Genomic DNA, 13632 nt, shown 5'->3' on the forward strand with positions numbered 1-13632 from the left:
TGTTTCTATATTTTCATTCGTTATAATTGTTATAGATTGTCAGTTTCTGAGTGATTCATATAGCAGACATATATTCATATATTATTATCTGTTATTTACATATTTCCCTATTTTTGACAGGGTTATTTTACTGAGCATGTGTCGCCATATACATTTTCTCTTCAACCTCTTCTTCCTCGCACACATTTTCTAATCACTTTAATGAATAGTGTATGTTCTGGTCTGCCTTGCTGTATCCTATACCTTTCAGTCCTTGCATGTAACTGGACATAGCTGCATTATGCTTCGTCACATTAATCCTTTACATTTCTAGTTTCCATTGTAATATTTTGTAATATCTCTGATTTGAAGCATGTACTCTCAAAAGACAGGGCATTTACATTTGTAGGCTTCAACATGGTTAACGTGTTCAAGTTGGTGTTATTAAGATTTTTGTAAATATTGGCCCAAACATCAAGGTGTTCTGCAAGATGCAGAATGATCTTGACCTAGCTCTCAGTTTCACTATTTTGTGTAAAAGATTTTTACCATTTATCCTAATAGGAGTATAGCACAAAGTTGTATTTATTAATACCTCAGTGTCCCCATAGTGAAAGTTCTGAAGAACAATACTTGGTAGGTTTATTCCACTGCCAAATTCATGTCAACTTCATAAGGCTGGATATTTCATAATAAAATAGTGCCACATAATAACACAGGTTACTAATTAATAAAACTGTATGGCACTTTGCATGCACTGCATGGATTGTGCCTCTCTACAATCTGACACATTTATTTATAACATCAAATTAGCATGTCAGAATATCACTATTTATGATTATTTTCACAATGCATTTATTTTCTGTGTGTGCTTACATGTACAATAGAAATGTTTCCCAAACTTACTTTGAATTTTATAAAAACAAAGGCCACGACCCAAGGGTATGCATTATGTAGGATTTATTAAAGAAGGCTAATTGATTCATAGGTTAGAAGGTCATGTTTTGTCTTCGGAGAATGCTCATTAGTGTTCTAAGTGGAAACAAAACATATTTCAACAAAGCTATTTACTTTCTTTTGAAGTATGAGGACATTTTTAATATCAGCACATCTGAACACAAACATATATTTACAAATTTTTGCTTTTCAAGGCATCACCGAAGACTGAAATAAGGAGTTTCATAAATGTATTTCAGTGTGCATTTTTATTTTGCAAGGGTACATCTGTCAAAATCTTCTACACATCTGCTTGAGGACTATCCCTTTCCTGTCCAAGTATAAATAAATTTAAGGTTGAGCTATGAAAATCATGACTGCAAACAAACATGTTACTGCATCATTTTATTCAGTAACCACTTTTTTACAAAAGTATACAACATGACAAAATCAAATAAATATGGTTCAGTATGGTATAGAGATGCAAAAAACTGATGATTCTTCTATCTGTTATGAAAGAAATAAGAACTAGACCACGTTAGGCTCCGACGATCATGTTATCATAAAATGGACAGCAGTATAGGCATACAAATCATTACTTATATTCTAAGCATATTTAGAATCAGAAGAAGGAGCGTGAAAAGCACAGTACTTTAGGTGATTTATTAATTCTTTCAGAAATGCTTTCTAATATGATGAACATATAATGTTCCTTCACCCTGTTAGGGGGGATGTTTCTGATTGTGCTGCTGTTGATAAGCAAACCGAAGGACTAAAGCCTGAAAGCTGTTCCATGTGAAATCAAATGCAAGAAATGGAATGGATATAGAAAATAAATTAATTCTAAGGGGGGGAGGCATTTTGTAGCAGTATAATACCACTTCTTTTGCCTTAACGAGAGATCATTGGATTTTCTTCTCTTCTCACTGCAGTGATCAGTCTTACATATTTCCACCATCTTGACCTCATTCAGACAAAAAAATATGTAAATTTGCAGTTTCTTCTGCTTCAGCAAAATATGAGTTTAAGGGTGTGCACACCTATGCAACCAGCTTATTGTACATTTTTTTATTTTTTATATTTTCCTCCTAACATATTTGTTTATTTTTCAATTGAATTGTGAATTGTACAGGTTATAGGTCACATTAAAGATGGGAAAACTTTGACATGATCTATTGTTGTCTCATTTTTTATATTACAAAAACCTGGCATTTTAACAGAGGTGTGTAAACTTTTTATATCCACTGTAGATATCTATATATCTATATCTATATCTGTATCTATATATCTATCATATATATATATATATATATATATATATACTCCAACACAAGGTCCAGCATCATAAACTTCACCTCATGTATAAGTATAAAAATAACAGTCCAGGTGAACCAAATCCTTTAATAAGGAAAGGATATGTGCCAAAGGAAATATACATGAACACAAAAATGAAGTCTTCTTACAACACTCAAGGAAACAAGGAAACAAGTAATCCAAGCACAAACCGGTTTTGCCCCCCTGGAGTATAATCCATGTTCTTATACCAGGATAGATATTCACCCACATTTCTACCCCATCTCTAGTTATAGAAACAATAATCACCTAAGCATTGATCAAAAAATCATCAATTTTCAATGTGTGCCAATATTTATCAACAATTTGTTTAATTTTGAAACTATTAGTTACATACTTAGTAGCCAATCTAACATTAGAATCTTCTGGCTTAATGGGTTTTGGATCAGTTTCCCAGGTACCTAGTAATAAAGGAACCCTATTAAATTTAAGGGCCATATTCTTCTCTTGATAAATATGTGGCCTTCTATAACCCTTTCTAATGAACCTATTTCCCATTTTTCAACCTTGGTCTCAAAATTATCATTTTGGCTACAAATACATCTTAGACTTTGAAAGTGAGCCTTAGGTATATTATTCAATATATGTTTAGGATGACAACTGCTAGCCTGTGAATTCTTAGTAAAAGGTTTTCTATAAAGTCCCATGATTATAGTTCCATCCATAGCCCTGGACACCTCTATGTCCAAAAAATCAATAGTAGTATTTTCAATTCCATCTACAAAAATTAAACCAAAGTCATTAATAAAAGCTTTCCAATCATACAGGGTACCAGACCAGATGCCCCAACAATCATCTAGATAACGTCTCCACATTATTAGATGCTCCTTGAATACATTATCCTCACCATAGATCAAATTTTTCTCAAGGTACCCCATTAAGAGGTCAGCATATATAGGGTCAAAGGTAGTACCCATTGCTGTACCTGTTCCTCAGGTGAATATAACCCAGATTCTAGTAACCAAAATTTAACCGCTAATAGGCTTCCTTGGTGTGGAATGCTTGTATATAATGATTGAACATCTAGGGTGCAAAAATAGCAATCAGTAGTAACTTGTAGATCATCCATTAATCTCACAAATTCATTGGAATCCTTAATCCTGGCCCTAACTAAAGATAGTAAAGGTTTGAACTTATATTCTAAATCCATTGAAATAGGTTCAGTTAATGAACCTTTTCCCGACATTGTGGAGGTGGAAACAAATTTTTATGAATTTTGGGCAATATATAAAACAATTATGGTTTCAGATCTTCCACAATTATCTCCTTATAAACAGTGTCCATAATCAAGCCATCATTTTTATACTGTAACAACAATCCATCAATTTTACTTTTAAAATCTACAGTAGGGTCAATGGACAGTTTACAGTAGTTTCTGACATCATTTAATTGTCTAAGGGCTTCCTTATTATATTCTTTCGTCTCCCAAATCATGGTTGCCCCTCCTTTGTCTGCTTTAAGAACTACTATATCCTTATTATCCCTTAGTTGCTTCAAACTCAACCATTCATCTTTGGTCAAGTTTCTATTATGACACTTGAATATACCATACTGATTAATATGCAGCTCCTTCAATACAACCTCTTCAAATATTTTTACCCTAGGATGACATGGGGGGGGGGGGTTAAACGTAGATTTTTAAACCCTAAAACACAAATGTTCAGATTCAACAGTATCACTCTTATTCCTGAAAAAATATGTCAAATTCAAAATTCTGCTGAAATTGTTAATATCCATATACATATCATAGTCTGACACAGAATGTGATGGAACATAGTTTAACCCTTTGTTCAGAACACTTATTTCACCATTTGTCATGACATGTGTTGTCAAATTCACTACTAAATCACCTCCATCGTCTAACACATTACTAGTGCCACTTTCAATATTTACATTGTATAAGGGTTAATTTGGCAGGGCAGGTACATACATTATCATTTACATTTTTGTTAAGTCTCTGAAACTCTTCTCCACATTGTCCATATTTATTTTTACAATGTTTTCTTCCACCCCGTCTAAAGGGCCATTTCTCCCTCTAGATCTCTTTGATACTGGAGAAATGACATGCAAACTATCCCGTAAATCATTATCAGTATCAGTACTAACAGCATCCGATGAGAAGGCTGATGCACTTAAATTGGTAGTTAAATGGGAACTATGGGTCGACTTCTATATTGGTCATCCCCATTTACATTTTACCCTACTGGATTTAGTAGCTGACCCAGAAAATCTAACAACCCGTTTATTAGACTTCCATGAAAAAAACAACATAATTCTTAAAATCATTCACATCTCTATTAAAATTCTTTATTTTCCATTTTTAACCTCCTTTCCAAAACTCCTACTTCATGCATATATTTTTCATACATTTTCTGATAGTGTCCAGATAAGAGTCCAGTTTACCCCTCTGATCCACCAATGATTTCTCGTAATACGTTACAAGCAGTACAATAAACAGTCTTGATGCTGCATTCTGTACCGATCACCATTTTGACATAAAATCCTCATCTTTCTTACCCATGCCTGGTTCAACATATACCCTAAGTCCACGAGGTGCAATATCAGCCCCAAGATATGCTTTTAAAAGCCTGATATGCCACACAGTTGAACACACTTTTTTAGTGGTCACACTCAGTTCTTGGAACAACTGTTCCATTTCAGAAGTGCAGCCCACCTTCATACTCATTCGCATGTTAAGTAAAGTGTTGTCGCTTCCAAAACACGTAACATCCTCTTTATCCAAAGCCAAATTCACTATAAAGATCTGAAGATCAACTCTTTCAGCCATAGTATTTCGACCAACAGTTCCAAAATAGCCCCACAACTCAAGGCCAAATCAGTGCAGCGCATGAAAAAGCTACATCCACCAAACAGCTCCAGTGTACACTCTGGCAAAACCACAATGCACGGACCAAACCAATATCCACTCCGACACAAGGTCCAGCATAAACTTCACCTCACTTATAAGTATAAAAATAACAGTCCAGTTGAACCAAATCCTTTAATAAGGAAAGGATAAGTGCCAAAGGAAATGTACACGGAAACAGAAATGAAGTCTCCTTACAACACTCAAGGAAACAAGTAATCCAAGCACAAACCGGTTTCGACCCCTGGCATCATCATTGTGATAGTACAATCTAAGCATACATTATAGTAAGTCACATATTTCTCAAGAGAAGAAAATGGCCCTTAAATTTAATAGGGTTCCTTTATTACTAGGTACCCAGGAATGTTATGTAATGTTAGATTGGTTACTACATATAGAACTAATAGTTTCAAAATTAAACAAATTGTCGGTAAATATTGGTACACATTGAAAACTGATGATTTTTTTGATCAATGCTTAGGTGATTATTGTTCCTATAGCTACAGACAGGGTAGAAATGTGGGTGAATATCTATCCTAGTATAAGAAGATGGATTATACCAAGGGTAAGGTTACAGGATGTGGCCTTAGAGGTAGTAACCCATGCGGTAATTGTGTATACTGCAAGGTTGTATCTAAATCCAGTTCATTTACCTCGGTAAATACCTCTAATGTGTATGATATTAGGTTTCTGATCACCTGTAGGACAGAGTGGGTTATATATATAATGGTTTGCCAGTGTGGAGCATTTTATGTTGACCATACCTCCAGGGCTTTTAAAAGCTGCATAGCTGCTCATCTTAGTGACATAAACTGCAAGAGACCTAGGAGTGCATTATACAAGCATAAACTTGAACATAATTCAGCACATTTTATTTTTATAGGAATAGATATGGTGTGGGATAATGATTTATCTTTAAATCAGAAACATAGGATGCTGGATAAAAAGAAATATCATGGATAGTTAACTTAGGGGCTATTTATAAGCCTGTTTTTTTAAATGAATATGTTTAACTATTAAACTTTTGCTATTTTCACAGTAAGGCGTGTGTGTGTGTGTGTGTGTGTGTGTGTGTGTGTGTGTGTGTGTGTATACATACATATATATATATATATATATATATATATATATATATATATATATATACATATATATATATGTGTATGTATATAGGATGAAGGGATATGCCTATTTATTTTTCAAATTATTTTGTAATTATTGTATATAATTATTCATAATTATTATTTTTGTTATTATTATTATCATTTTTAATGCAATTTGAGTGTGATTAGTTCAATAGTTTTTGGGAGTGTGGCTTTAAAAAATTCTCTATATAAGTTTAATGTATGATTAGATTGTGCTATCACACTGATGATGGTAGGAGACAAAACCGGTTTGTGCTTGGATTACTTGTTTTCTTGTTTCCTTGAGTGTTGTAAGGATACCTCATTTTTGTGTTTGTGTACATTTCCTTTGGCACTTTTCCTCTCCTTATTAAAGGATTTGGTTCAACTGGACTGATATTTTCATACTTATAAGTGAGGTGAAATTTATGCTGCACCTTGTGTTAGGGTGGATATTGGTTTGGTCCATGCATTGTGATTTTGCCAGAGCGTGCACTGGAACTGTTTGGTGGATATGTGTATAAATATATATATATATATATATATATATATATATATACATACACATACACACACACACACACACACACATATATCTATATATATATATATATATATATATATAGATATATATATATATATATATATGGATAGCCCTAGCTATAGTCACCCGCATATACTTTTTTTATGGAAGCTGGCATTCCAGATGCTAACGTCTCAATACATTTCACAAACTAGAGGTACTTGCATATTCTGTTGCTGGTATCAATTAAAACAGAAAACCATCCTCAATTCCTCCAAAACCTAGCCATATTTCCTTAATAATAATGAGGCTGCTCTTCTTTCCATATCAAGTGCTCCTGCTGAAGACACTGGTGAGTTTCTAGTTCATCCATACTCACACAAAAAGTGTATACTGTTTTCTTTTTCTTTCCATTTCCTGTGTTGCAGAAAATCATCACTTGTGTACCCCTACACTATGTGTCTGTCCTGAACCTAATCTCTCCCCCAGCTCTTCTCTGCTGTCTTATTATTTTCATCCAGAGAGACATTTCTTCCCTGAAACAAGGAACCATTTCTACTTTTTGTGAGTTGATCACATAATAACAAAATGCTATTATACCTTTCTATGAAGACAGGGAAATCTGTGTTATCCTAAATTAGCAGAAATCAGCTAATGACACAAACTAATCTCCTTTTCCAAACTGGTGCATAATTTGCAGATTTAATATGTACAATTCCAGCAATAGAACTATGTAGTTCATGCATCATGCTGATTGCACTCCTATATTCGGAAAATTCAAACCAGTTAAGCTCTAGATTGGTGAGTGTTCCAACGTTAACAAATGTTAAGTGCCCACTGCTAAGTTTGTTAATGGTGGGTCTACTGCCAGGCAATAAAATCCACCAGTACTCACCAGCATATGACAACAGCAGAAATAAAAAATTTGTTTCTGCCTGCTGTTCATACTGGTAATGTGTCCCTAAGTTTCTCTAATGAACTTATAAAGTTACTATATTCTAGTGTTAGCATGTGTTTTCTGAAAGATAAAAACTCTGACTGAAACTACAATATTTTTCACTATTCAGTGACTTTCCCTCAGTGGTTTGTATGAAAACAACAGATTTTATGAAGAACAAGCCAAAAATATGAAGCAATAATACAGATGTTCTACTAAAATCTAGACAGCTGAGAAGCATGAAAGGTAAGTATAAATATGAAGTATAGCGTTCCACTGCCTTTCTAACAGCATCCACTAAGTGTTTATGGGTTTGAAACCCAGCAAAACATGTCTTGATTTTTTTCTCTGTAACTTGTAGTAGATGACGCAGATAAAGCTCCACACACTGCAAGTAATTATGATAAGGTCTTCGGTCATAATGCTTTATTATGTGTTCTCAACATGGATACCAACATTCACTCTGGAGCTTCAAAACTTGACCATGACAGATGGTTTTACTAAATACAAGAATTAAAACATGCATGACACTGAAGACTAAGATAAGTATAGTCAGACATATGGACTAATTAAAATAAACTATGCTATTAGCATGCTCTTAGTTTCATAAATATTTTATTACTGTTCCATACTTTAAACTATGACACAGCCCCTCAAAAATGAAAACCAAAACAATGATTTTGAACACCAACTATAAATGTTTATTTAATTCAGAAATGGACAGCTTATCAATTTTTACCAAATATATGACAAAGTTGTCATTCTGTCAAATACCAACTAGCAGCTTTGCAAGTTGCTTTTAGTATATCATATAACAAATGCTTAATTTGGAACAACTCATGAATGTAAATGCTGTTTCATTCTAAACATAATCATAAACGTGTCTGCATACTATGTTAACAAATTATTTTTCCCGAGGAAATTTTCAGTGACCATTCACAATTCATCAGGTACAGTCCTTAAGCAACTGTTAAATATTTCATTAGGTTTTATTGGTCATACTTTTTGAAGCATAGTACTGAAAGGTTAAGTTGTTAATCTGATTTGTAAATGTCATATGTCATGGTAATCCGACAACAGATGTTACACAGTATCAGATGGCACAGTGGTGCAGTGGTTGGCAGGCACAAAGCACTCAGTTCTCATCATCATTTCCCAGATAGAGTACCTTCTGTCTAAGATATGTTGTACAGCCTATTTGTCCACAAGAGTTTTTTCACTTGGAGGTGTGGATTCAGCCCTATATTCAGAAGTGTGGGTAGCTGCATTCTATGATAGTATGGTCTCCTGCTCATGATGCCATATGCCTTTTACTTTCCTGTACAGGCCCTGGATCCCAAGACATCTGCAATAGGTAAACAGCGGTCAAACATGGAGAGAAGGATGGGTGAATGGATGGATGGATGGATGGATGGATGGATGGATGGATGAATACCTGCAGACTTTGAAAGTCAATATAAAGGCTCTTGAAAAGAACATACAGACAGCCACAAATCTGTACAACAGTCCATGCAGACCAGAAACATCAGCATTCTACCACAGTTAACAATCAAGCAAATAAATAGGTAATTATCCAGTCCTCATATCACTAAATCAAACAAAGTAAAGCTTTCCAGTTATCCCCATCATAACTTCAGAGTTCATTGCAGTCTTACCAATGGATAGCAAATGGTAAAATTAAAATATGACTTCAGCTGTTCAGAAATTAATTCCAAGAGGGGTTAAATTCAACATTGTGTTCCTTCATAATATGGAAGAGACATAAGTATAAAGCAGTAGTGTCCACACAAGTCTTCAAACTATCCTTAAAGCTAGCACTTCTGGGCTTGTGGCAAAAATGTGGACAGAGTAACAAGCTCTGTTCCCCACCTCTTCATCCTTGCTTTAAATCAGTGTTTTGGTGGGTCTAATGGTGATCTTGCTATTGAGATTATGTAAGATTTTACAACTAGAAGGCTGAGCCCAGATTAATGAGGAAAAATGGACTATTTACAAACTGAACTTCACAATCTGCAGTTAACTTAAATCATAATCTAGTTGATTTCTTAAAAATGAACTCTACACTGATAGTTTACATCAAGAAAGAGGACAATAAACTTTCAAACATTGAATCAGTGATGTTCACATACTGAGATAATATTTTCTTAGTGTATTGTGAGATGCAGGATGTGGAATGCTGAGTGGGCTCATTGGAGGCTTGATTTGAAGAGACATTAACTGGGACCTTTTAACATATATATGAATGGTTATCTAATATCACTGAATAGTAGAATATCAGATGATTCATCTTATTATAACATTTTCTTGTGGTTTTATTTTTATAATTAACAGCACGAGATTGACACATTATGACAGAAAGTTGCCTCATTATTCACTTGTTCTTGGTATATGGCAAAATTATAAATGATTTGCTTATAAGGACTACATTTCAAGGAATTGCTGACTTTTACTACAGTAAAGATCAGTTGAGATATATGCATTATAACCATAAATATGTTTGCAGAAAATCATCACTTGTGTATTCCTACATAACGTGTCTGTCCTTAACTTGATCTCTTTCCAAGCTCCTCATGGCTAAGTTATAATTATTATCTTCAGGCACAGAGGCAGTTCTTCCCTGCAAGAAGGATGCATTTCTCCTAGATATGTCATTTACTTTATGCTGTAAAATGGTAATCCTCTAAATTATTAAAACTGTTACTGAAACCAGACTTTCTATTCATTTTTGACAATTTAATGATAACTTAATTGTTATTGTTGGGGTTGGGAGCAGATAGGAGGGCTGGATGTTGTTTGCTACTTAGGCAGCTGACTTTGAACTAATACGTGAAGCACATATAACAGATATGGTTTGTTATATGCGATTGGGATATTTGATTTCAGCTATTATTTTAATAAGTCCTGAGTTAATTCTTGGGTTTTTTGTATTAAATTTAGACCTCTTAGGTGAATTATTATAGTATCATGTTACAGTTGTTTATGTAAGATATGTCAAGTTATTTTACTGCAAAAGATTATGTCTAGGCCTAGGTTTAACCCAGAATGGACTCTTACTATGATGCATGGAGTATTTACATGTGAATTTCTAAAAAAATTATTGAAAAATGTAAACTAGGCATCGCCATCTGTTTTACTATAAATAATATTTTTCTATGTTATGTATCATTGAAATTCAAGACCTTAAACTTTTTTTATATGCTGGAATTAAAAGGTTAACCTCTTCTGGCAGTTATATATCTGTTTATATCTATAGCTATATCTATATCTATATCTAGCTATATATGCAAATACATCATACAATATAGGTCTAACCAATATACACACACACATACACACATACAGATAGATAGATATAGGTATATATTATATTATTTGAAATATTATATATATATATATATATATATATATATATATATATATATATATATATATACATATATATATATATATATATATATATATATATATATATCTATATATATATATATATATATATATATATATATATATATATATATATGTATACACACACACATATATGAACACTTTAATAATCCCGAAATTCTGAAATACCGAATTTCAGAATTCCAAGATTATAAAGCCGAAAGCTCAAATCTTCGAAACCCTAGAAGTGTGAATTTTAAAATCCCAGACTATGGATATTTTGAAATAGCGCTTCTGGTGTTGTGCTGCGTGAAGGGATAGCTGGAAGTTCAGGTAAGTATTTATGTTTAAGGGTTTTGGTTAGGGGCTTTAGTGTGTGTCAGTTTGTTTGATTACTGTGATCTGTGTGTGCGAGGGGAATGTAGCTCGTATGGTGGTGTTTTTGTGTGTTTGTGTAGTGCGACCTTGGAGTTAGTATATTTAAGTAGGGGGGTATGTTTGTGTAGTGCGACCTTGGAGTTAGTATATTTAAGTAGGGGGGTATGGGGGGGGGTGCAGCGGGGCTTGCCCCCCTTCTTGTATGTAGTGTAGTTTTCAGTGTTTGTGTGTTGGGGGAAGGTGTGTGTATGTGTATGTGGTGTATGGTTAGTGTACTGTTCGCGATTTTAAAATTCTCGCTTCTGGGGTTTCTGGATTATAAGGTTTAGGCTTTATGATCTCGACATTTTGAAATTCAATATTATAGGATTTTGGGATTATAAAGTGAACCTATATATATATATATATATATATATATATATATATATATATATATATATATATATATATATATTGTTGTGTCTTTCGGCTTTTCCCAGTTAGGGGTCACCACAGCTGAACTCCGGTCTGCTAATGATTGGTAGTTGATTTTTACATGCCAAGTTACCAGCCCTGATGCACAACCTTCAACGAAGGTACGCCCATTCATGCATGTCTCCACGTAGAAGACACTCTAGCTGAGAATCGAACCAGACAGCATCTTACTGTGAGGCGACAATGCTACCGCAGCACCACCCCTCTGGTCAACGGGATTTAGAGTCTCGGGATTGTGGAATTTCATATTACTATGGAATACCGAAATTCCACAATCCCGAGACTCTAAATCCCATTGACCAGAATCTCAAGATTGCGGAATCTCGAACATTAAAAAAAAAAAAAAAAAAATTAAAACATCCAACAAACTATTCTAACCCCCACATGGGGGGCTGTGCCCCCCACTCCCCCTGCAACTTAAATATACCAACTCCGAGATCGCACTACAGTGGAGTAAATGGCAATGTTCCTGTTCCACACTGTACAGCAATCTCCATTCACTACTTTAAAGATTACGCAATCTCGGGATTCTGGTCCACGGGATTTAGAGTCTCAGGATTGTGGAATTTTGGTATTCTGTAGTGATTATATATATATATATATATATATATATATATATATATATATAGATATATATATATATAGATAGATAGATAGATAGATATTAAGTTTCAGTCATATTCATTGACTTTTCTCTTTTCATTCTGTCAACGGCTATCCTTGGTGTTATGTTTTGTCAATAGTGCGAGATTGCCATAATAATGGGATGGGGAACATGCTCTTTCCCAAGTACAGTGTGATCTCAGAGTTTTTTATATATAAGTAGCAGAGGGCAGTAGCAGAGCTAGGGTGGGGTGAGATGGGCAACTGTTCTTGGACCAATGTGTTGGTGTACAATCACCCAATCCCAATATCATTTTAATGCTGTATTGTCTTTTAAAGGCTGATGTTGCATTTGCTGTCAAACCTGAGTGCTGTAGCACTCTATGTGTGGTCTAAACTGTGGCAACTGCTTAACTACAGTTTAAAAAGCAGATTTTTTTAAGTGAAACATGAGCACATTAGTGCTCTGTGCAGGCAGGGTGCAAACTATAGAATCTGTTTGCTATATTTGTAGCAAACAGTTTGTTACAGTGTTACAGTTTAAAAGAAGACTTTTCTTTTTCAGTAAAATAAGTTGAAGAAGGGTTGGGGACAGGGCACGGAAACAGAACCTGAATGGCTGGGGCAGGAGGTTAGAGATGGTTGCACTGCATCTGGCCACCTGGTTGGTGCACCAGTAGATGGATATTCTTTTTTTTTGTGTGTGTGCAAGTTAATATGCTCTGTGATTGGCTCATTATATTGGAGTGTTTTTTTTTTTCTTTTAAGAGCTGGAGGGGTGGAATGCTGGTTCTAAATACCAGCTCAGGGTGCTAGTTGAACCAGCTATGCTTCTGGCAGTGGATTTGGGATGGCTGGTGGGATTGCCTCCTCTGCAAAAAATACTGGTTTTAGTTAGTTTGAATAGTGTAGAAATTTTGGAGATTATTGTCAAAAATTGATGCTTGATTGTAGCTGATAATAATATTGGTGACCGATTGGGAGCTCACCCCTCCTTCATGTATAGAAGAGGCCCTAATATGAAGATAATTTTTGAGCAATCGGGCAATAGCAAAACTGAAGGCAAGATATTTAA

This window comes from Protopterus annectens, chromosome 5.part1 (genome assembly GCF_019279795.1).
Source record: "Protopterus annectens isolate FY-2018-M chromosome 5.part1, PAN1.0, whole genome shotgun sequence".
Lineage (NCBI taxonomy): Eukaryota > Metazoa > Chordata > Ceratodontiformes > Protopteridae > Protopterus > Protopterus annectens.